This window comes from Pinus tabuliformis, chromosome 3_2 (assembly GCF_031772625.1).
Source record: "Pinus tabuliformis cultivar Carrire ecotype Pingquan chromosome 3_2, CPIR1, whole genome shotgun sequence".
Lineage (NCBI taxonomy): Eukaryota > Viridiplantae > Streptophyta > Pinopsida > Pinales > Pinaceae > Pinus > Pinus tabuliformis.
In genome coordinates, this window is record NC_142302.1 from 345,356,220 (window position 1) to 345,381,486 (window position 25,267).

Below are 25,267 nucleotides of genomic sequence, written 5' to 3' on the forward strand. Positions count from 1 at the left end.
CATTCAGGATTTGCTTGAAGGCTAGAGCTTCCTTGACCATGGGTGTACCTTGCATCATGGTGTCGTCTACAAATTGTTGATGAGTCAAGGCATCCCCATCCAAGGTGAGTTTAAGACCCTATATTTTACCTTCTACTTTGGCAGAATAGATCACCTTGCCTAAACCTTCCATCATGAGAATAAAGAGGAAGGGTGAGAGCGGATCTCCTTGTCTGAGTCCTCTCGAAGGTTTAAAGGTTTTGGATGGTGAGCCATTTAGCAGGATTGAAAAACTTGAGGTGGTAACAAGGGCCATTACCCATCTTATCCAGTTATGGTCAAAGCCATATGCTATTAGTACTTCCCTGATGTATGCCCAGCTTAGCTTATCATAAGCCTTCTCTAGGTCAAGTTGTATGATCATACCTGCTTGCTTATTACTCTTGAGTGAGTGAACCACCTCGTGAGCTTGAATGATGTTATTTAGAATTTGCCTTCCTTCCACATATCCAGTTTTCTCCTCAGACACAAGAGTTGGAAGAAGGGGCTTAAGCCTGTTTGCAATTATTTTGGAAATAATTTTGTACACCACATTGCATAATGCTATGGGTCTAAATCTATCAGATGTCATAGAATTTTCCTGCTTTGGGATCAAAGATATGAAAGAGGTATTGAGCGCCTTCAAAACAGTTTTGTTTTTCCTTGAGTCCTCCACCACATTAAGGATATCTTGCTTGACTATTTCCCAACAAGATTTGAAGAAGTAGACATTGAAACCATTCGAACCTAGAGATTTCCCATTTTGCATCTCTTTGATGACTTCGTTTACCTCCTCTTCAGTCACTGGCCTATTAAGATTATAATTGTCTTCTCTTGTCACAAGCTTAGGAATGTGCTTTGTGAAGTCATTGATGAATTGTGATCTGTCTATGAGAGGCTCCTCTACTATGCTTTGGAAATGTTGAACCAGAGCAGATTCTATTTCTTTGTGGGTGTTGAGTTGTTTTCCTTGAGTATCTTTGAGTTTTGAAATCCTGTTATGCGACCTATGATCCATGGTAGACTTGTGAAAAAACCTAGTATTTCTTTCTCCTTCTTTTATCCATTGTACCCTCGATTTCTATCCCAATAAGATCTCCTCTTGCTTGCATAATCCTTCCCATTCCTCTTGAAGAGAGTCAGCTTGTATTTTACTTTCCTCAGTGAAGCCATATGTGATGAGGACCTGGTTAATTTCCTATAGTTTCCATTCAACTAGATTTTTGGCTTCAAAGATATTTCCAAATCATTCTTATTCCAATCTTTAAGCCTAAGTTTTATGTGTTTCAATCTCTGATATAGAAGGAACATTTTAGTTCCTTGCACGTGCATATCTTCTATCCACCATTTTTCAATATTGCTGATGAAGTCAGGATGGTTAAGCCAAATGTTTTCAAATCTGAAAGGTCTATTTCTCGGAGTGCCTATAAAGGAAGCTTCAAGTTGAATAGGCCAGTGATCTGAGCCTCCAAAAGGGAGGATTATAGCTGACAAGTCAAGGCCTGTGAGGATGAGGTCCTCAGAGATAATGAATCTATCTAGTTTAGAGGAAACTTGAGAAGCCCCTCCCCTCTTATTATTCTAGGTGAAGGTACCATTTCTTGTCTCTGTATCCACTAGCCTCATGTTGTTTATGAAGTTCTGAAATGCTATGGAATCTATGCCTAGTGATCTGGTCCCACCTTTTTTTTCAGAGAGAGATCTGATCATATTAAAGTCCCCTCCCAGAATCCAGGGGATAATTGGATATCTTTCTCTTAGCTCCTCCAGTGAGGTCAGAAGCCTGAGTTTGTCTTCAAGCTTTTGTGGACCATAGACATTTGTGATCAAATAACTTTCCTTATCACCCAAAGGTTGGATAACCACTGATAGGTAGTTCCTGGAAGCTTCAGCATCTAGGATTCCTAGTTTCTGGGGGTTTTTTATAGACATATTTGGGCACTGCAATCCCAATCACATATTTCCATAAACCAAGGGCTTCTAAACCCCTAAAAGTTTTGTTTCATACCCTAAAGGAACAAGGTCAGCTGATTACATCATCTCCTAGAAGTTCTCCATGAGAAACTACTAAGAACTAGGAAAAATAGGACCATATAGACTGCTCCATGCATAGGGTGCAATGCATCTCACCTATTACACACAAGGGGGTACGATGCATACTGAAAATCCCTTCTATAGGGTGTGATGAGGGAGAGCAGACAAATGGCAGAAGCAGTTTGCTAGGTGGAAACCAAGAGAATCTTCTAGAAACTGCTCATATGACACTTGCCTCTCTGAATTCGCCCAGGTATGAGTAAGAGATCTAAAATCTCCAAGTGGAACCAAGAACTATCAGTGAAATGACACTAATCAAAATCCCAGAAGCTGACTCACTCTCCTATGAACATCTATATATGGATCCCTCATCCCAGAGATCCAAAGGCTGGAATTTTGTAATTTGCAAGGAAGTGTTGTTGGTTTCTCTTTGAAGACATTGTTGGGTGATCTTGCTTTGTATGAGGTGAAGAGGGCTTTCATGTTGGGAGGATGATGTTGGATCAGACAACCTAGTTGTAATCCTCTCTTCTACTACTTCTATCAATAAAGTTGTTTGAGTTTTCCTCCATATGTTTGTATATCTCTAAATCTTGTTTGTGTATGCATTTATATGGTTAATGTACATCTGATCCTACATTAGTTATGGTTATAGATCTCTATGCTTCGATGGTATTTTGCTGCCTTGGCTCTATAGGTGTTCTTTGAAGCGAGACAAGTGAGAAAGGAGTGGCGAAAGCTCTATCAAAGGAGAGAGGAAACAAGCAAGGAGACTAGCGAAAGACTGAGGTTGGTACTCTCTGCTTCTCTCTCATCTATCTCTCATAAAGGAAAACACAATTGCCTTTAGTTTGTTTGTTTCTAAGATAGCTACCAATCTTAGTGGGACTAGCAGCTCTGAATGGACACTAGTTTTCTCGATAACAAAATGGCGACTCCACTGGGAGCGAATAGTTTGTTTGTTTTGTTGCTGTTGTTTGCTTTATAAACCAAAAACGGAGCCTGAAGCCAAGCCATCTAGCCTTCGAACTGCTTTTGCTATGCAACTACAAAGTAGATCAATGCTGCTTTAGTCAATCTCCAGGTTGGTTTATGAACTAAACATCTAGCTTGCAAACATTCTAAATGCCCTGGTGGTAGCTCAAATAACCTCATTAGATCAGTCCCTATACTTTGTGTTTATGGACAATCATTAGCTCAACCTAAATCCCTGAACTTAGCTGCAAACTGTGAGTGAAAACCAAGCACAGTCTCATCCCTAGACCATCGCACTATCTCTTCTAGGAAATATGGATGCATCGCACCTCCCATGTGTTGCAGGTGAGATGCATCCTTGTTTCCCTGTGTTACAGGTGTGATGATTAAATGAAACTGTTTCTACCTCCAGATTTTGGTTTTTTCTTCATTGTCTTTAGCTTTATTCAGTAGTTTTGTTGTCTATGATCAGTATATATCTGTTGAAACCATCTTGCTTTGCATTATTTAGCCTCTATCAGAAGGAATTGTGAATGTTTTTTTTATGTATTTTTCATCATTTACAGTTCTCCTTTGCAAATAGTAGCTTAATCGAACTGTCATCTTTTGATTTGAAAGTGTCGCAAGTGTCATTTTCAGTCAAGAAAAAGAGTGTCACAAAGCATTCCTCTTTTAGATAGTCGATTACACTTTTTCCATTGTATTTTATTTGAATCATTAGTATTTCAAGTGTCGAAAGCAGTTTAAAATTCAAAATCGCAAAGTGTCGTCTTGACCTTACTTTCGTTTTTGAAAAGAAAATTGTTAGTACTGTCGCTTTGAAAAAAGATAGTTCAGATCTATACTTTGTTTTCTTTTTGTCATTCTCACATTAAGGAAACTGAAAAAAATACATGCATGTGCATTTGCATTAAGACTGCATGCTGAAGTTGATTTAGGAAAAGTGCATCTAGTGTGTGCTCTCTGCTCTATGTTGAAAGAATTTCATTTCTCTTTCCTTAGTAGCTAGGATTTTCATTGCAAAAAGAAAATAAACGATTGTTTATCACCTTAGACTGCATATTTAGGAATTGTATATCTACATCATGTGGTGAACCTTAAAGGAAAACTTCTTAAGAAAGATCAACTATAAAATAAACTTCAATGAACATAAAAACGCTTTGGAACCTAACGCACAACATTTAGAAGTCTAGGCTAGAGACGTATTCCGGCATCGTAAAGCTTGGTAACTATCTCTTTCATCGTAGGTTGGGTGATTCCTCCTCTTTGAGATGACAAGTGCCAGTACAAACTTGTGCTCCCATGTACCATCGAGTATATATTGGGAGACCGCAATAGGTTACATCCTTTATCCTTAGGAAGCCGTGTCTGCCGCCCTATCAATTGCAATGCACTGAACACAGCATTCGGGAAGATTGACTGCCGTACCATAAAATGTATTTTGCAGTTTTGCAATTCATTTGGTAATCCCCTCTGTCTAGATTTCTAGAGTAGTCACTTTTGTTCCTTTTCAGACTCCTTAAAATAAAAGGTCCATCTAAGCACTTGTCACTTCAAGCTCATTAAAAATCGAAGGTGACTAGAGTCATCTTTAGCTTTTTCTCGACTCTTAAAAATTGAAAAAGCAAGTTGTGTCAAAGCGTCATTAAATTTATTTTAATCGGAATAACGTCACTGTTCCCTCATTGGTCTTTAGGTTGAGAAATGGATTCTACCAATCAAGGATTTCCCCTTGGGGGAAATCCTAGTCCCTTCTCTTCTTGGGGGGATGTTGGTGCTCCACACATGGCCACATTGTCGCTTCTAGGACTCACAATTGGCCTGCTTGTATGGATTTTCTCGACCTCTGTCATTCAAAACATCGCAATTCCTTAGCAATCCAATCAGCAACCAGATGAAGTTGCTCCCCAACCTTCTACTTCGTTTGTTTCTCCCTCTCCTTCTTCCTCTTTTCTTAGTGAAGCTACTAATGCTAAAAACCAAGTGACTGAGAAGAAGAAGAAAGGGAATGAGAAGAAGAAGAAGAATCCAACCACGAAAGGGGGTAGCCGTGCATCATCTAGTGAAAATCCACACACTGCACCTTCCAAACCTAAATCTCCATGTGTCATTTGCAAGGGAGACCACTATCATCGAGGTTTTCCCTGCATCCCATGGATCTTGAAGGACTGGTCTCCCCACTTGCACAATCCGGTGTCTTCAACCACTGACGATCATGTTGAGAGTACACCATCAACTAGTGAAAATGAAGTAAATGGACAAAAAGGAAGATCCAAATTTCCTTGTAGACTGTGTGAAGGTGATCATGCCCTCCACCATTGTCCCTTCCTAGATGAAGCAAAAAGAGTCTTGGATAACTGTCCTGCGTCACCACAGTGACTTCCTCCTGGAAACAAGAAACTCTTGCTGAGTCCATCGCTAGTTGAAAATCTGATTGACACACCGTTATTGTCAGTCAAAGCACCGATCATTGAAGATAAACCCTTTGAGTCCAAATTGGACCAAAGTCAATAGGTCAAGACGGTAGTTGACCCAATCTTGTCTTCAGAGGGCCCACATTCAAATGATACTATCACCAAAAAGAATGAGAACGACACCATTCAAATTCTCTTCGTAAACACAGACTCTGATGAACATGGGGGAAATCTACCCATTCCTTTACCACATGAAGGAAGTTCGTCAGAGATGTATCCGGCCATTTATTCAATCCCACCTCCAAGCAACCTAGTCGTCTCCTTCGATTGGAATCTACTAGGCAGACCCCGCCTACCATCTAATGTACCATTTTGAATCATAGTACAAGCTTACAAAATGATCATGGTTGGTACTATTATAGATGAAGGGGCTTCTATGAGTATACTTTCCTCAACTGCTTGGAAAGCGCTTGGTTCGCCATCGCTTCTACTTGAGATTCGAAATATGACAAGCTTCAACAAAGGAACCAGTCGACCGTTAGGGATCCTTCCAAATTTGCCTATAACTTTGAGAAGGAAAAGCGTTTATCTAAACGTGATGGTAGTCCAAGGGCCATTAGATTACGATCTACTCCTTGGATGTGACTACATTTATAGCATGGGAGCTATCGTTTCCTCACTCTTTCGAGTGATGTGTTTTCCACATGAAGGCCAAGTGGTCCACGTAGTTGACTAGCTTTCATTTCCTAGTTCAAACACAACTATTAGTCAAATGCCATCCCTAACTAGTATTTTTGCACAAGGAATGTCTAATCAATTGCCAATCCATCCACCTGATGATCGCGAGTGATTCGGTGATTGTGGCTGAAACCCAAGAGGCATGTGCCCTGGTCTACTTTGGCAGAAAAACCCTGGATATAAGGTAGGTTTTTGTGTAGGAATATGACTAGTCTGATACCCCTGTCCGTTTAGGAAAATGGATTTGGACTGGAAAAATATTCCCTCGTCAAAGGTTATGTGATTGGGACTGACAACAATCACCTTTGTCTATTTCAATGGACATCGCCAAGGAAGTGTTTTGTTTGCGACGTGGGTGGAACAATCTTGCTAATGCAAAAACTTCCGTATGGTGACCTGGAAACTCTACTTTATACCTGGGGGCATGCAAACCTTTTTATACGCAAGTGAAAAGTGACCAGCGTAACTCTAACCCCATAGTTTACTAACTTCAATTGCTTAAGTTAGGTGATTGGTCTGATCCACCATTCACCTTTGCCAGGACCAACGGAAACAACAAATCAAAGGAGATCGTTTCTCACCAAGAGACTATCCTACCTAACCTTAGTAGTTCTTTAACCCATAGGATAGTAGTTGGTCGTTCCTAGATTGCATGCAAAAAGGCTCAGGAGAAAAGTTGCGCATGGGGCAAGCTCCCTAAAAAATGAACCTACTGATGAGACATCCTTATTATATGACTAGCACGAGCAGTGTTATGCAAAGTTCAAGCTCGTTAAAAAATAAACCTCGCCATGAGCGGTTTTACACGAAGTTCAAGATCGTTAAAAAATAAACCTAGCAATGAGCAAGTGTTTCCATAGAGTTCAAGCTCATTAAAAAATGAACCCCACCTTCAGTAAATAATCTTTATGATTGCATAATTATCAGCTTTTGAGCCTTGGTAATGTTCTTACCATCACCTCCACTCTTTCTTAGCCGATCATACGCCTCCATTTGATTGTTTCCCCTTTTGAGGAACAGTTGCGACGAGTGATTCTATTAGCCACCTTCTTTACACTGCCGTGATTGAAAAGTTCCAAACCTTACCTGGAACCAGTTGCTATCCAAAAACATCACTCGTTCTTCAAAAAACGAGTCTCCTTTAAGCTCTTTTCATTTGACTCGTAAAATATGAAAAGATTGTCGAGCAATTGGCCTCTCCAGCTCGTTAAAGCAATCGGAAGTGCCATCCCTCCTCTAGATTTTAATATTTTTGGACCTAAGGGATTATTACACAAAAAGATCGAGTGCTTGTCTTGTTCGGCTCGTTAAAAATATTGAAAAGTCATCCCTTTCGTATTATTTTACACTTTTTCAGACTTAAGGGATTACATTATCAAAAAGGACCACTGGAGTTGCCTTTCCATCCCTTTTTAGACTCTCTAAAATTGAAAAGGACCGAGTTATCTTTGTCGCTAAACTCGTTAAAACAATAGAGACAAACTTGTCCATGCAAACAAGAGCAAGTTTCACTATCGCTAGGCTCATTAAAACATAGCAACAGGTTTGCCCGAAGGGAAAATTATAGAACAAGCATATGTTATCCTCCTCAAGCTTGACAAAAATAAAGAGGTACTGGTTAGCAATGACTGGGGAAAAAGGGAAGAAAACTTGAATAACTTCATTGGCAGTAGACCGCTCTTGAACATGACACTTTCACTCCGTCACCATGATTGAGTCAGGTTGGGTTATTCCGTTCACCGGTCATATCATCATTGGTCCACCATACCATCCACCTTGGGGTTAATGCTACCAATCCATTTCAGTGTCGTCGATATGTTCAAGAGAAGTCGCTCAGAGAATTCACCAACCTAGCTAACATCTCATCCGCTGCAATACCTTCACTCTCCATTTTTCATGACCGCCACCCTAAACCTTATAACATCAGATTGTTTTCACCTCCACAAAATCATTTGCTCCATTCCGTGTCGTAGATGTTGGATTCATTAAGGCCCTCCTACGATGGGTCACTTCTTGTCAACATCAACTCATTATCCAAGAAGTTGACTTAGGAACAACCCTTTTAGTAATTTGAAGCTTGCATGCCTCAGTGGCAAGTTTCTCACTTCCGGCGACAGGTTTACATCAATGGCCTTCGACCGAAAGATTTTATGTGGTGTTCGACATCAACTCATGTATTCACACCACGTGAATTGTACTGCAGTACCTTGAGGGTCATCATCATTATCGACGATTCCTCTCACGCCTGTTAACAACTTACGTCATTGGCTGGTAATCAAGAGATGTCTTTCCATGTTCGACATCAGAACATCTTTTCACATGGATCGACTTGTACTTCGGGTGAAGATTGAATGGGTTTGAAGACCTCGGATCTAGTTTCATCCATCTGGGCTATGATATATTCAGGAAAATAAAGACATCAATTGTACATCATAGCTACACAGATAATCATCCAAGCTAAAGGATGATGGCTCTACCAGAATCATCAGTTTGCCACACAGACGATTGTCTGTCTTATGTACATGAGTATGAATTTATAAAGCTGAGCATGGGAATGCTCGCCTTAGCTAGATCATGAAAATATTATGAGGATAATGTATTGTATTATATCTTATTACAGGTCACCTTCTAGTTCAAAAAACCTCGGATCCTCATTATAAAGCATTTCATCCGACATCAAAAGGATTTATGATCTCATGCTTTAGGGGGCAACTGTTATAGACATATTTGGGCATTGCAACCCCAATCACATATGTCCATAAACCAAGGGCTTATAAACCCCTAAAAGTGTTGTTTCATACCCTAAAGGAACAAGGTCAGCTGATTACATCATCTCCCAAAAGTTCTCCATGAAAAACTACTCAGAACTGGTCAAAACAGGACCATACAAACTGATCCATGCATAAGGTGCGATGCATCTCACCTATTACACATGGGGGGCGTGATGCATACTGAAAAGCCCTTTCATAGGGTGCGATGAGTGAGAGAAGACAAATGGCAGAAGCAGTTTGCTAGGTGGAAACCCAGAGAATCTTCTAGAAATTGCTCATATGACACTTGCCTCTCTAAATTCACCCAAGGATGAGTAAGAGATCTGAAATACCCAAGTGGAACCAAGAACTATCAGTGAAATGACACTAATCAAAATCCCAGAAGCTGACTCACTCTACTGTGAACATCTATATATGGATCCCTCATCTTAGAGATCCAAAGGCTGGAATTTTGTAATTTGCAAGGAAGTGTTGTTGGTTTCTCTTTGAAGACATTGTTGGGTGATCTTGCTTTGTATGAGGTGAAGAGGGCTTTTATGCTGGGAGGGTGATGCTGGATTAGATAGCCTGGTTGTAATCCTCTCTTCTACCACTTCTATCAATAAAGCTATTTGAGTTTTCCTCCATATGTTTGTATATCTCTGAATCTTGTTTGTGTATGCATTTATATGGTCAATGTACATCTGATCCTACATTATTTATGGTTATAGATCTCTATGCTTTGATGGTATTTTGTTGTCTTGGATATACAGGTGTTCTTTGAAGCAGGACAAGTGAGAAAGGAGTGGCGAAAGCTCTATCAAAGGAGAGAGGAAACAAGCAAGGAGACTAGCGAAAGACTGAGGTTGGTACTCTCTGATTCTCTCTATTCTATCTATCATAAAGGAAAACACAAGTGACTTTAGTTTGTTTGTTTCTAAGATAGCTACCCGTCTTAGTGGGACTAGTAGCTCTGAATGGACACTAGTTTTCCTAATAACAGGGTTGCAAAGTGTGAGAATTCCTCCTGTTGTGTTGTCTGCTTTAACTTCTAGATATTCATACTTAATAAGCCATTTGCTATGTATCTCTCTTATTTTATCTATTGAACATTTTTTTTCTTGGATAAACACCATATCTGGTTTTTCTTCTTTCATTCTATTGCTGAGATTTCTTTGTTTCCATGTTGTAAGCTTCATTAAGAAATATTAGTAAATGAGTAACTAGTAAGGTCTTTCATCTTACTTGAGTTGATCATGAGTTTTCCGCACTCTATCAACAACGAATTCTATCTTTTTCTTCCTCTTTTCCTACCTGGGTTCTTGGTAGCTTGTCCCAATGTTGCCTCCGTCGTTTTTACCCCTCCGTTGTCTTGACTGTCATGGTTTCTTTTGACCCCAGAACCCTTTGCTTGAGATCTCTAGAGGAATAGCTATTGTACTATGTTAAACTCCTCTTGAGATAGTTAATCCACCCCTTTGGCAGTTCCTTGCTCCAGGAACTTTTCTAGATCGAGATGCTCCCTTTCAAGAATTTCCTATAGCTCATGATCATCTGTTCCCACTTCGCTTGGGGTCATCTCATGGTCCCTGTCAAGTTCCATAGTGCTTGGAAGATCCTCCTTTTGTTGGTTGTTTTCAAGTCTATCCTCTATGCTATCATCCTTTTCCTTCTCTTTCCCTGAGGTGGCTTTAATACTACTCTCCATTAAGGGAAAGGTGAGGAAACTAGATGATTGTGATCCAAGGGTATGACCTTGAGTTTAAATGTGCTAATACTATATGTGAAGAAGGACTTTGCAAGTTGGAAATAAAATCATAGGATTTTGTTTTAACGAAGGAAGAAGGATGGGAGAACAAACTTGATGTTCTAAACAATGAGGTCCTTTATGTTCTTATTGACCCAAACTCATTGTATTCTAATTTTAAATACATCCTACACAATTGTACAGGTCAAAGTGATATGAACTCCAAAGGAAAATGGGTGTTATGGTTAAATTTCCATAATATAGTGGGATCTTTTTCGAAAGAACTATGATGGTGTTTAATTGCATTGTCTAGAAAAGGAAGATACAAACAAAGTTTTGAAGTATCTTTATGATGGGCCTGTTACCCACCATTTTGTGGATAATATCCCTAGGAGAAATATTTTCTCCAATATGGTCCTGAGTTAGCAGCCAGCAGGCCCTTGCAACCATGAGCTGGTTCACTGTGCCATTTCTCTACCACCTAAGCTGACCATGTGGTCCCTTGCCCATCTTCCATGATCGTATATTTTAAGGTGGGCCTCCCAAAGCTAAAGGTATTCCTTGTCATTTTTAAATTGAGTCTTGTAGTTTTCCTATCATGGACACTTCTGGGTATGGATTAACGGGGGGGATTCAACAGAAAGAGTGGGCTAGGTTTTACTTATGTCTCCTAGACTCCTTTTATAACTTCACCTTGGATTCTAATCCCGTGGGATCTCTTTTACTGACCAATTGGTTTCAGGGATGGTATTTCATGGGAAACCCCTATTTTGGTTGTGTGATCCTTCTCCCTTACCCACTTATATTCCCCCCTTTCCATTCATTATTACCCCATCCATCACTTCTCCCACCTGGGTCCACATTCCTCCATCGGGTTCACAAAGTGTTAGCTCAGTCCTTCCCCTTGCCCACACCTTGGTTCATGGCTTGGAATGAAGCCCGTAGGTTGATGCAGGTAAAAATAAAGTCAAAAGAATATATGGACACATTCAACAAGAAAAGTACCACAAAATGCAAAAGTTGGTAGGGAAAAAAGCATTTAGCATGTCAGAAAAATCCACTACATGAATCTCTACCCCATCATCATGGCCATCGCCCTAGTTCTAACAGGTTCTATGAACCTTCCTCATCATATAGGAACCCATCATTGTCCCAATCCCTAGTGGGAAATGAACCGCCCCACCTTAAGGGGGGCAATTCATTGTTATATCTTATACATCATGCTCTAACCACTTGAGCCCTAAGAACCTAATCAAATAAAATCATAAATATAAAAAGGCATATAAAGAAGGGTGGAAAAATCAAGGTCAGGGCACCTCATGTACCGCAATTTCTCCCTCATACACCTAATAAACACAAGTGTGGTCTTCCCTCTTATTAGCTACCCCTGTGCCCCAGCATGTGACCCAAGGTTGCCCCCTCTCATTCCCTACCTCATTCACCTATATACCACATGCCACCACCTTTTGATGGATGTGCCTTGACCATATTATTCCCTTTAGAAGAAAAAACCACCTAATAGGGTACTTGGTAAACCCAATTTGGATTTTAGGAGACATTGGCACACCTGAAGCCCATTATGGAAGGGCAAACCATTATGAAGTTCCCATGCGTGGTCCATGATTAGGTAAGCTTATTTTCTTGATTTATCTAATTACTTGTTGTATTGGAAGACTAGAGGATGCATTGGATCTTATGCTAGATTGCAGATTGTTTCCATTTGGGGTTTGGTCTCCCTATATGGGTTCCTAATCCTACAGAGAGCTACATTGGAACATATAGGGTGAGAGTTGAGATCTATGGGCCTCAACAGCAACAAATTTCACTTCATGGATCCTCACAACCATTCAAAGATTATTCCTGGTTCACTCATTGGACAAGAAGGATGCATTTGATCCATCATGCCCATTTGGCCCTATATCTACACCATACACTTGGCAGATACTTCTACAACGATGTGGCATCTCCTACATTGTCATATTTTCCCTTGAGGGTGACCTACATGCATCTTCAATTTGTTTGGAGACCCATGAGGACACTTGTGTTCCCCCACAGTCATTTGGAGCACCACATGTTATTACAAGGGGTCAACCCCTTGTCCACTACTTTTGAGGGTCCTATTCTTCAATGTGGCACCCATGGACCTCATTAAACCTCTTAGATTTCCCTACGACATGCATAGATTATTATTTGTCCTTTTGAGAGGCTTATCTTTTCATTTGTGAGCTAGTTTGGTGGGCTTGTCACCAAAGTTAGGTCATTTGCACATTATTTTATTTTTAGGGGCTAATGTAGGCTCATTAGCTAAATCAAACTCTTAATTGGTGTATAAATAGGAGTTAGTTGTATTTATTTGTATCATGACTTAACTTGGGATCTCTCTATCTTTAGAGAATTTCACATTTTTCCTTGGAGTATTATTCTGGATGATGGATGAATTTTGATGTATGGATTTGGGATATTTCTATCTTGGAGCTTCTTATTTGAAAATGCGATGCTGGTTGGATATACTCTCTAACATTGTAAGTACAAATTTAATGTTATTTTTTGTTTCTGCTTACATTTGAATTTCTCTATAATTAGGGCTAATTGTTGCATGTATGAAATATGGAATTATGTGTCTATTTAGCTTATGAGCCATTGTTAAATGAATGAAATGTCCTAGAGATAATGTTATCTTGATAATGTTACACCGTTTGTATGAAGTATAAATTCTTGAAAGTCATTTTTCTTCTCTTTCCTCTAACATTGGACGAATTTGACTTTTGGAGCCTCCTTGAACAAGAAACTAAATCCTTCTTCATTATTATCTGACTCCATATCCCCAAGTGAATTAGGCATTGGTTCCTCAAAAAGGGTGATCATTTTAACCCTCTTTTACCCCTTTTCTCTTTTACCTAGGTCTAGCCTCATTAGGTCACCTAGGGCATCAGTTTCTCGAGAAAATGACCACATGAAAACTTCAATCTCCTAGATACAACTGCCATGGTAGGTCCCCTTTCTCTCCTCCAAATTTGAAGAAACTCTAATGATGGAATCTCCGGATACCTCAAGTCCTAGCTCTAGGATCAAGTTTTGCCTAGGTGTTCCTAAGGTTACAACCTAGTAGGATCAATTTGACATATTTGGGTGAAAATTCTTGTTTGATCCTTTCCCCCCACCTTGACCAGGTTAAGAGCATCATTGGTTTCGAAAATCCATCCCCTAACTTGGGTTGGGTCCACTTGGCCTCATGTAGTCCCATTCTTCACCAAATCCCATTCATCAAGGACTACACGAGAATCCAAGTTCTCAAGAGGATTTTAGGGATTGATAACATCCTTTATAAGTCTCATCCTTCTACCTCAACCCTCCAATTCTCATCCCCTCTCACTAGAAGAACAAGTCCCTTGCTTAAAGGGAAAGGAAGCATTATCCTTAAAACTATTTTGGAAAGGGAATCATTTGGGTCACTCCACACCTCTTATTGATCTCCACTTTATAAGTGACTTCCTAAATACCAGGTATCCTCCCATCGGTGAAAGTCCATAAAGAGCAGGTAGTCTTAGTTGTGGTGACTATGGGCTAAGTCTCCATCGTTGCCCTTGATCTATCTGTTTCAATCTTAGGAACCCCTTTTAGGTCCCCTACTAGTTTGAGCAGTAACATTTTGGTGTCGTTGTCGAGGAGGAAGTAGGTCTACCTCCCTAGTGAATCATTGATGAATTTATTCATTGGCGTCATTTATAAATATTCCTTTGGAGACTCCACATTCTCTCCCGGATGGAAGATCTTGAATTCATAACATACCATTGAAGGAGAGATGATGAACCCCATATTCCTTTCTTCAATAAAAAGCTCAATCAATAAAAAAGGAAACATAATATATTTAGACCCTTAGACCTATCCTCAATGATCAAGGCTCTCTTCTGTGCAGTACCTGAAGATCTTGAGAAGCCTATGCTTACCTGGAAAGAGGATCCCCATGATCATCTCTTAAAGTTTGAATACCAAGAATGTGATGTGTTATATAATGAATATAGACAGATAATTTCCTTCGCTACAACCATGACAGGAAGTTCCCAGGATTGGTATCTCAACCTTCCGCCTTCTTCCATATCTACATGGGAAGGATTTTTCCAAACCTCTATAAGAAGGTGGTTCATGAAAAGGGACATGCTCCAAATATACAAAGGACTCTTGTCTAGTGAAAATAAGGAGGATGAGACCATTTTTGAGTTCAGTCAACTACTCAACATGATTATACATTCTATCCCTCAGGAAATTTCTCCCCCAAAGGATGTAGCTATGGTCTCTTACCTCAATGCCTTCAAAGGAGAGTTGGTCTTTGATGTCCAAAATAAAAACCCCTCTAGTCTCTTCCAATCTCAAAACATGATGTTTGACCTTGATGAAGCCATGAAGCATGTTTCGATTAACATGCTACAAGTTGAATATGGTGCTCCACCCTTGAAACAAAGTACGCCCCATCATGGAGAAATCATGACATAAAAACTCGAAAAAAAAAGGCAAAGGAACCTCTTGACCCTACTCCCAAAATTTCGTTGAGATTGATTTTAAGTTTTAATCATCCTTTTTATGTGGCTCTAGGAATAAATGGGCATACTTTGAAGAATTTCATCTTGAACTCAGGAAACCCTATTAATATCATGCCTTTGAATATCATGAAAATTCTTGGGATTACTCTTTTAAGGAAGTGTCAAGGCAAGGTGATCCTCAATTTTAAGAATATGGGGTATTTGGGCTAGTAGAAGGTAGAAAGGTAGTTTTCCATACATATCCTGAGAAAGAATTCTCCATAAACATTCTCATTGTCAAAACTAATCCAACTTTGGGCGTGATTATATCAAAACAATTTGTTGGGAACCTTAACCTATCCATAAGTGAAGATAGCTCTATATACCTTCCTTGGAAAGAGAATTCCTACATATCCATCGCTAGGCAAGAATTGTCTGCCCCAATGATTTCCAAATATCAAGAAACTAATAATGACTTGGAATAAGAGGATGATAAACTTGGGGAATGGAGAATTTTCAAAGATGAGCGTATCAAAACTATCCCTCTCCCTAGGATATGGGTCATTTATTTTGATGGGTCTCACTCTCAGGCCATATCAGGGGTTGCCATTGTTATCATATCCCCTTCACGAGAACACTTGTTATTCTCCTTAATACTTCAATTCACTTGTACTAATAACATAGCTAAGTATGAAGCCCTCCTACTATGCCTAAAGGCGGACCGATGAAGGGGAATCCAACACTTACTCATAATAGAGGATTCTGACCTTGTCATCTCGCAAGTAAGAGGGAATTTTGAAAATGGAGATGAAAAACTAAAGCCCTATAGGGAGAGAATCACTAGCATGATCAAAGGGTTCAAAATGCTACAATTATGGCCCTAGATCAATGCCTTAATGACATGGCCATTGTCCTAGCCATAGTTGCATCCACATCCTCAACTATCCACGGTGATGTTGCTAAAAAGGGGAGATGTATAATTGACATAATCCACCAACCCTTTGTCCCTAAATATGAAGAAAATTGGCCAATTTTTGAAGATGATCAAGATATAGCCAATTTCCTTGAGGACCATGAAGATTCCGATAAGAGAATCAAAGACTTAATAAATGAACAATAATTTGATAGGGATGATGTTACCACCGCTAAGGAGGATGATCAATAATCGCTTGATACATTGGATCTCAATCTTGGATCTAAAACCTCTCCTCATATAGTCAAAATCAGAAAGAACTTGTCCAAAGAAGAGAAGAAAGAACTTGAGAAATTGTTAAGGGAATTCAAAGATGTCTTCGCTTGGTCTTATGATGACTTAAAATCCTATAGCCCTGAGGTTATCCAGCATACTATCGCTTTCAAAGAACGTGCAAAACCCGTCAAGAAAAAGTTGATAAGAATAAACTCAAGCTTGCACATTTGGCTAAAGAAGAGCTCTGAAGGATGTTTGATGCAGGGATAATAGCTCCCATACGACATTCATCCTAGATTTCCAACTCGATGATCACCCGTAAAAATACGTTAAACATTAGGATGTGTATTGACTTCATGGATCTCAATCGTGTGTGTCTAAAGGACAATTACCCCTTTCCCAATATGGAAAATCTCTTGCAAAGAATAACAGGTTCCCAAGTGATGTCATTCCTTGATGGTTTTTCATGGTATAACCAAGTTATTGTGAAGGAGGAGGATTGCTTGCAAAATGCTTTCACCACACCATGGGGAACATGCATGTACCTTAGAATGCCTTTTGGTCTCCTCAATGTTGGATCTACTTTCCAAAGGGCCATGGATTTTTCTTTTAGTGACCTTATTGGAAAGATCATGGAGATCTACCGAGATGATTTGACTATCGCTTCTAAGAAAAGACATGATCATTGCAAGAACTTGAGAAAGGCATTTGAGAAATGTAGGCAGTACAACATCTCCTTGAACCCTAAGAAATTGATATTTGGTGTTGATAAGGGTAAGTTTTTAGGACCTGTGGTCTCTAAGAATGGGATTAGTATCAACCTCGAGAGGATTCAAGCCATCAAAAACATTCCCCCTCCTAAATATCAAAGTGCCTTATGATCCTTTTTCTGGAAAAGTAAACTTCTTGAGGAGATTTGTGCCAATTTTTTCTAAAATTATCAAGCCCATGAATGATCTCCTTAAGAAAGATACTCCCTACTCATGGAATTAGACTACAAATGAGGCCTTCTAAAATATTAAAGAAAGGATTGCCTTTGCCCCTGTCTTAATCAACCCCGACTACACCAAGGACATCATAATATATTCTTTCGCATCCAAGGAAACTATAGCTGGTATTCTCATGCAAAAGGATGAGGAAGGAGGGGAAATATCAGTGGCATTCATGAGCAATCCTCTCAAGGATGTGGAGACAAGATACACCATTACTAAGAAACCAGCATACACTCTTGTCAAATCCCTTAATTCCTTTAGATCCTATGTAGGGTACAATAAAATATATGCATATTTTCCTTAGCCCACGGTGAAGGACGTGTTGTCTCAACTTGATTGTCTTGGATCTAGAGGAAAATGGGTGTCCAATATCCAAGAATATGACCTTGATATTCACCCTAAGAGGGTCATCAAAGGAAAAGGGTTAGATGAGATGCTTACTAAGAGAAATACTCAAGCCATTAAAGAAGGAGAAGAGGAGAAACTGTGCTCTACATCCACTGAGCTCAAAAATGATGACTTATATGTAGACATAGTTTATTATTTGCAAAATATGTTTGCCCCTCCCCATCTCGTTTATCACAAAAGGCAGGACTTGAGGCTAAAAGAATCTAAGTTTTGTTTGACCCAAGATGGACTTGGATGTATGATTCCCGATGGGGTAATCCTTCGATGTGTTAGTAAGGAAGAGTCTAAAAAATTGATGAATGAATTCCATGTTGGTTTTTGCAGTGGAAATTATGCTACCCGAACTACCACTCATAAAATATCGAGAGCAAATTATTACTGGCCCACCATATTTTCCAACACCTTTAGCTTTGTAAAATGATGCCAACCTTCCAACTATTCGCTGGAAAGCAGCACCTTACTGCTATGACATTAAAAAATGTTTTTATCGATGCACCTTTCCAACAATGGGGCTTAGATTTTAATTGTGAGTTCAAGGATAATTCTAGCAATGGGCATAGATGGATTCTCACAGCAACTAACTACTTCACCAAGTGGGTTGAAACAATACCAACCAAGAAGGAAATTGACCAAGTAGTTATGGATTTCTTGGAGGACAAGATTATTACTGGATTCGGCATTCCTGTCAAGATTGTGACTAATAATGCCAAAGATTCTGATTCCATGGATCTGACGTCCCTTTGTAACAAGTATGAAATTATCTTATCGCATGCCTCTAACTACTACCCTCAGGGAAATGAGCGGGTTAAGTCTAGCAATAAGAACCTCATAAAGATTATCAAAAGAACCATTGGTGATAATAAGAAAGGGTGGGACAACAAAATCAAGTACACCTTATGGGCTAACCTAACAACTATGAAGGCTTCCATTGGTTTTAGCACATTCCAATTGGTTTATGGTTCCAAGGCCAAGTGGCCTATTCAAATACAGTATCCCATCCTTGAATGCCTGAAGGTGTTCCCTGATGAACAAAACGTTATAGAATCCTAGATCGATCAACTAATTCAAGGTGGTGAAAATAGAAGGAAATATTTTCACTAGATTGGTCATAGTCATGATAAAATGAAGGTCTCCTTCAAATACAACCGACACAAATCCTTCAAACCTGGTGACCTTGTGCTCTTGTGGGATAAAAGAAGAGAAAATGTCGGTATGCACAAGAAGTGGGATAACCTTTGGATATTCCCATTCAAGGTAAGAAATGTAGCATGTCTGAACTCATATCATTTGGAGACTCCAAACGGAGAATCCATTCCCCTCCTAGTGAATGCGAAACTCCTGAAGGAGTGTTATCTTGAGGCTTGACATTGTATCATAGTAGAGTATGATACATTTCATACTGATTTTTGCATTAGAAATAACATCATATGATATTTTTCATGGTATATTAGTTGCACTTAGATTAAAATCTACATATATTTATATTTTTTCCAGTTTTATGGCCTAACATATTAGCATGTGCGATCATGAGACACTGCTAAAGCATGTTGCCCCGTGTTTTGTCCATCTGTTATATGTGCAAGTGATAGGTCTACAATAACCAAGATCTTTCTAGAGTTCTCATGACCTCCCGCTCAAGTAGCTTCGCCCACTTCTTCGAGAGATCAAGTCCCAGTTGGAACTAGATGTTACCCACCATTTTGTGGGTAATGTCCCTAGGAGAAAGACATTCTCCAAGATGGTCCTGAGTCGGCAGCTAATAGTCCCTTCATTAGAGGAAATTTGAGGTGTAAAATGGGCCTCCTAAGAAAAATGTACAACCAAAATAAACTTTATAAGAACCAATAGGATTCAAGATGATGATGTCAACCATGGGGAATGATTCACCACTTTTTGAATAAAAAAGTACAAAGATTAAAAAATAATAAAATAATAAAACTGCTTTTTCAAATCGTATTTTCAACTTATTTTCCTAATGTTTTACTCAAATTTCAAGCGGGAGGACTCATTGGATGAAAAAATTAATTCCTCATCCAAAGAGAACCCATGTTGCATACTTTCAATGGACCCTGCTACATAAAAAATGAGAAATACATGAAAAACATGATTGCAATCATGTTTTTCATGTAGTAGGGTCCATTGAAAGTATGAACATGGGTACTCCTTAGATGAGGAATCAAATTCTGCATCCAACGAGTGTTCCCGTTCAAAATTTGAGTAAACCCATAGGGAGATAAGTTGAAAATACGAGTTGAAAAAGTAGTTTTTTCTTTTTCCCCTCTAAAATTTGATGATGTAATCTAATCTTAATTTATTATTTCGACTATCATTTTATAATTTCTTTAGGAGGACCATTTTATACCTCAAAATTCTCCTAATGGCAGCAATCAGTTAGCTCACTATGCCATTTCTCCGTCACCTGAGCCGGCCATGTAGTCCCTCACCCATCTGCCATGATCGTATGTTTGAAGGTGGGCCTCCCAAAGCTAAAGTTATGCCTTGTCATTTTCAAATTGATTCTTGTAGTTTTCATATCATGGAAACTTCTGGGTATGGATTAATGGGGGGGATTCAGTAGAAAGAGTGGGTTAGGTCTGTGCTTCTGTCCCCTAGACCCCTTTTAGGACTTCACCTTGGATTCTAGTCTCGTGGGATCTCTTTTACTGGCCACTTGGTTACATGGATGGTATTTCATGGGAAACCCCAATTTTGGTTGTGTGGCCCCACTCCCTTATCCACTTATATTCCCCCCTTTCCATTCATTGTTACCCCATCCATCACTTCTCTCACCTGGATCCACATTCCTCCATCGGGCCCACATAGGGTCAGCTCACCCCTTCCCCATGGCCACACCTTGGGTCATGGCTTGGAATGAAGCCCAGAGGTTGATGTAGCTAAAAACAAAGTCAAAATCATATATGGCCACATTCAATGGGAAAAGTACCACAAAATGTAAAATATGGTTGGGACAAAAGAATTTAGCATGTGGGAAAAACCCATTATATGGAGCTCTACCCCATCAACATGGCCATCATCCTAGTTCCAGCAGGTTCTATGAACCTTCCTCATCATATAGGAACCCATGATTGTCCTAACCCTTGATGGGAAATAAACACCCCACCTTAAAGGGGTGAATTTACTGTTATATCTTATACATCATGCCCTAACCTCGTGAGCCCGGAGCAGTCAATCAAAGAAATTATAAAAAGGAAAAAAGCATATAAAGAAGGGTGGAAAAATGAAGGCTGGTGCACCTCATGTACCAGGAATTCTCCCTCCTCCACCTTATAAACCCAATTGTAGGCTTCCCTCTTATTAGCTACCCCTATGCCCTAGCATGTGACCCAGGGTTTCCCCCTCTCATTCCATACATCATTCACCTATCTTCCACATGCCACCACCTTTTGACAGATTTACCTTGACTATATTTTTCCCTTTAGAAGCAGAAACCACCTAATAGGTACTTGGTTAACCCCATTTGGAGTTTAGGAGCCATTAGCACACCCAAAGCCCATTATGGAAGGGCAAGTCCTTATGATGTCCCCACATGTGGTCCATGATTAGGTAAGCTCGTTTGCTCGATTTCTCTAATGACTTGTTGTACTAGAATCCTAAAGGATGCATTGGATCTTATGTAGGATTGATAATGGTTTCCATTTGGGGTTTGGTCTCCCTATACAGGGTCCTAATCCTCTAGAGGGCTACATTGGCACATATACGGTGAGCATTGAGATCCATGGGCCTCCAGAGTAGTAGTTTTCACTTCGTGTATCCCCACGTCCATTCCGATATTGTTTGTGGTTCACTGATTGGACGAGGAGGATGCACCTGATTCATCATGCCCATCTAACCCCGAATCTACACCATACACTTGGCAGATGATCTAGGACTTCTATGATGATGTGGCATCTCCTATATTGTCATTTTGGTCCTTGAGGGTGACCTACAGGCATCTTCAATTTGTTTGGAGACCCATGAGGACACTTGTGTGCCCCCACAGTCATTTCAATCACCATAGGTTGTTACAAGGGGCCAACCCCTTGTCCACTACTTTTGAGGGTCCTATTCTTCATTGTGGCACCCATGGACCTCATTAGGCCTCTTAGAGGGCCCTACGACATGCATAGATTATTATTTGTCCTCTTGAGAGGCTTATCTTTTCATTTGTGAGCTAGTTTGGTGGGCTTGTCACCAAAGTTAGGTCATTTGCACATTATTTTATTTTTAGGGGCTAATGTAGGCTCATTAGCTAAATCGAACTCCTAATTGGTGTATAAATAGGAGTTAGTTGGATTCATTTGTATCATCACTTGACTTGGGATCTCTTTATCTTTAGAGAATTTCACACTTTTTCCTTGGAGGATTATTTTGGATGATGGATGAATTTTGATGTATGGATTTGGGTTATTTATATCTTGGAGATACTTATTTTCGAATTTGATTCTAGTTGGATATACTCTCTAACATTGTAAGTACAAATTTAATGTTTTTTTTTTTGTTGCATACATTTGAATTTCATTATAATTAGGGCTAATTGCTACATGTACGAAATGTGGAATTATGTTTCTATTTAGCTTATTCCATTTATGGGTCATTGTTAGATGAATGAAATGTCATAGAGATCATGCTATATTGATAAGCTTCCACCATTTGTATGAATTATAAATGCTTGAAAGTCACTTCTCTTCTGTTTCCTCTAACATTGGACGAAGTTGACTTTTGGAGCCTCCTTGAACAAGAAACTGAATCCTTCTTCATTATTACCCTTGACTCCATATCCCCAAGTGAATTAGGCATTGGTCCCTCAAAAAGGGTGATCATTTTGACCCTCTTTTACCCCTTTTCCCTTTTTCCCTAGGTCTAACATCATTAGGTCTCCTAGGGCATCAATTTCCCAGGAAATTGGCCACAAAAAAGTTTCGATCTTCTAGATACAACTGCATTGGTGGGTCCCAATTTTGTCCTCCAAATTTGAATCAATTCTAATAGTGGAATATTTGGATACCTCAAATCCTAGCTCTAGGATCCAGTTTTGCCTATGTGTTCCTAAGGCTAGAACCTAGTAGGACCATTTTGACACCTTTGGGTGAAAATTATTTTTTGACCCTTTCCCCTCACCTTGACCAGGTTAAGAAAATCATTGGTTTTCAAAATCCATCCCATACATGGGCTAGGTCCACTTGGCCTCGTGTTGTCCCATTCTTTACCAAAGCCCATTCATCAACGACTACTCGAGAATCCAAGTTCTCAAGACGCTTTTAGGGATTGAGAACATCCTTTATAGGTCTTATCCTTCTACCTCAACCCTCCAATCCTCATCCCCTCTCCCTAGAAGACCATGTCCCTTTCTTAAAGGGAAAGAAAGCATTATCCATCAAAATCTTCTATAAAGAGAATCATTTGGGTCACTCTACACCTCTTATTGATCTCAACTTTATAAGTGACTTCCTAAAAACCGAGTATCCTCCCATCGGTGAAAGTACGTAAAGAGAAGGGAGTCTTAGTTGTGGTGACAGTGGGATAAGTCTCCATCGTTGCCCTTGACCTAGCAGTTTCCCTCTTAGGATCTCCTTTTAGGTCCCCTACTAGTTTGAGCGGTAATAGGGCCAATGGGAGGTTATTTTTCCAAATAAACTCCTAATCATAATATTTTAAGAGCTAGTAATTATGAACACACTATTTTCAAGGATGCTTATGCTTATGTAGGTAAATGCAATATTTTTCAACTAAGCATGGGAAGAGAGAAAAAATATTCCATACTTAGATTGCAATATATTTCAAGTTATAGTCCTTTCAAACAATGGGGAACCAATATCACTGGAGAGATCAAGGCACCCTCATATGAGAAACACAAGTATATCTCACTGTTATTAAATACCTTGCTAGGTGGGTCAAAGTTGTACCATTGACACGTTTAAATGAAAAGGTAATCATTCAATTTGTTGATCAACATATGTTTACTAGGTTTCGTATTCCTTCGAATATTGTGTTTGAGAATGCTTCTTATTTTTCTTCTTCACAGATACCTAAATTTGATTTATAAAATGAATATTTTTTTGTTATTCCACAAAGTATTCCGCAAGGAAATGAACTAGTTGAATGAACTAATAAGCTTTTGATTCACATTATAAATAAGGTAGTAGTGAAAACCATAGTAATTGGTAGAATGCTTTACCTAATGCCTTATGGGAAGATAAACTAAAGTTAGGTACATCTCCATATTACTTGGTGTACAAGAAGGAAGAAATTTTCCACCAAATGTATTATTGTCTTCATTATAGCTTTCCAAGGATTCTAGAGGTCAACCTTCCTTTACTCTCCAAAATAGGATTGATACACTCTTGATTTTAGAAGAAGAGAGGGAAAAATTTAAGCAAGAACTTGTTCCTCACCCGCAAATTATAAAGTGATGGTTTGATAAGCACAATGTTGGTGATAAGAATTTTGAAATAATTAACTTGATTTTTAAGTAGGACAAAACCAATGATCCAAAAGGAAAACATAGGAAGTTTTTAAAAATTTGACTTGGCCCTTTACAAATCACTCAAGAGATATGAACTAGTATACATAGGCCGAAACCTTAGAGGGTGATCTAAATTTTATCCCTATTAATAGTTATATCCTTAAGAAATACTTCACTTGATCATTTCAAAAGTGAAATAGGTTATATATACTTAGTTTTAGTTTTCTGCAATGCTTTTGAACTTAATTTTATTTTGAATTTATTTTTCATTTGAGTTAATTAGTATCCTTTTGATTTTGAAACCAAAGTTTCTTTTCCACATTCTTAAACCAAAGTGAAAAATTCACTCAATTGTTGTTAAAACCTTATTGGCCTGCAATTAATTTTTGTAGTATTAGCTAGGATGTCATGCCCAATTAAAGTGCCAATTATGATTACAATTCTTACTGAAACTCCAAGTTTTTCAAATCATCATAGAAGTTTGAAATCTCATTGTACATAAACAGACTTATCTGCGTTATTTCCTCAACGAGAATCCTAGTTGCATTGGAGTGAGTGGTGAACTTTGTTGTTATAGTAACATATATTAGTTTTATTGGTGCAATTTGATTATTTATGCATTCATTATTACTAGAAATCAGAGATCTGAAAATTTTAACTATTAGTTTAAATCAATGAAATAAGATTTTTAAAAAATTATCATGTGGTTTTTTTTGTGGTTGGGAGATTTGATTGTTATCGTTCTCACCTAAATTCAATTCTGGTTAGTGACATATTGAGCTTTGTTGAAATGACTTCAAGCCTTGTTGTTGAGTCTCATTAGTCCCTTGAGAACAGAAACAAAACATATATATTCCTTATATGGAATGTAAAAATATTTCCTATTGAACAAAAAAGAGTGTGCAAAAAGCCAAAATTAAATGAAGATTTGATTTCTTGTGTCATTAGATAGACTCTATTATTTGTTAAATAAATCATAGATTTTGTATAAAAAAAAAACTATATAAAATTAGTAATTTTAT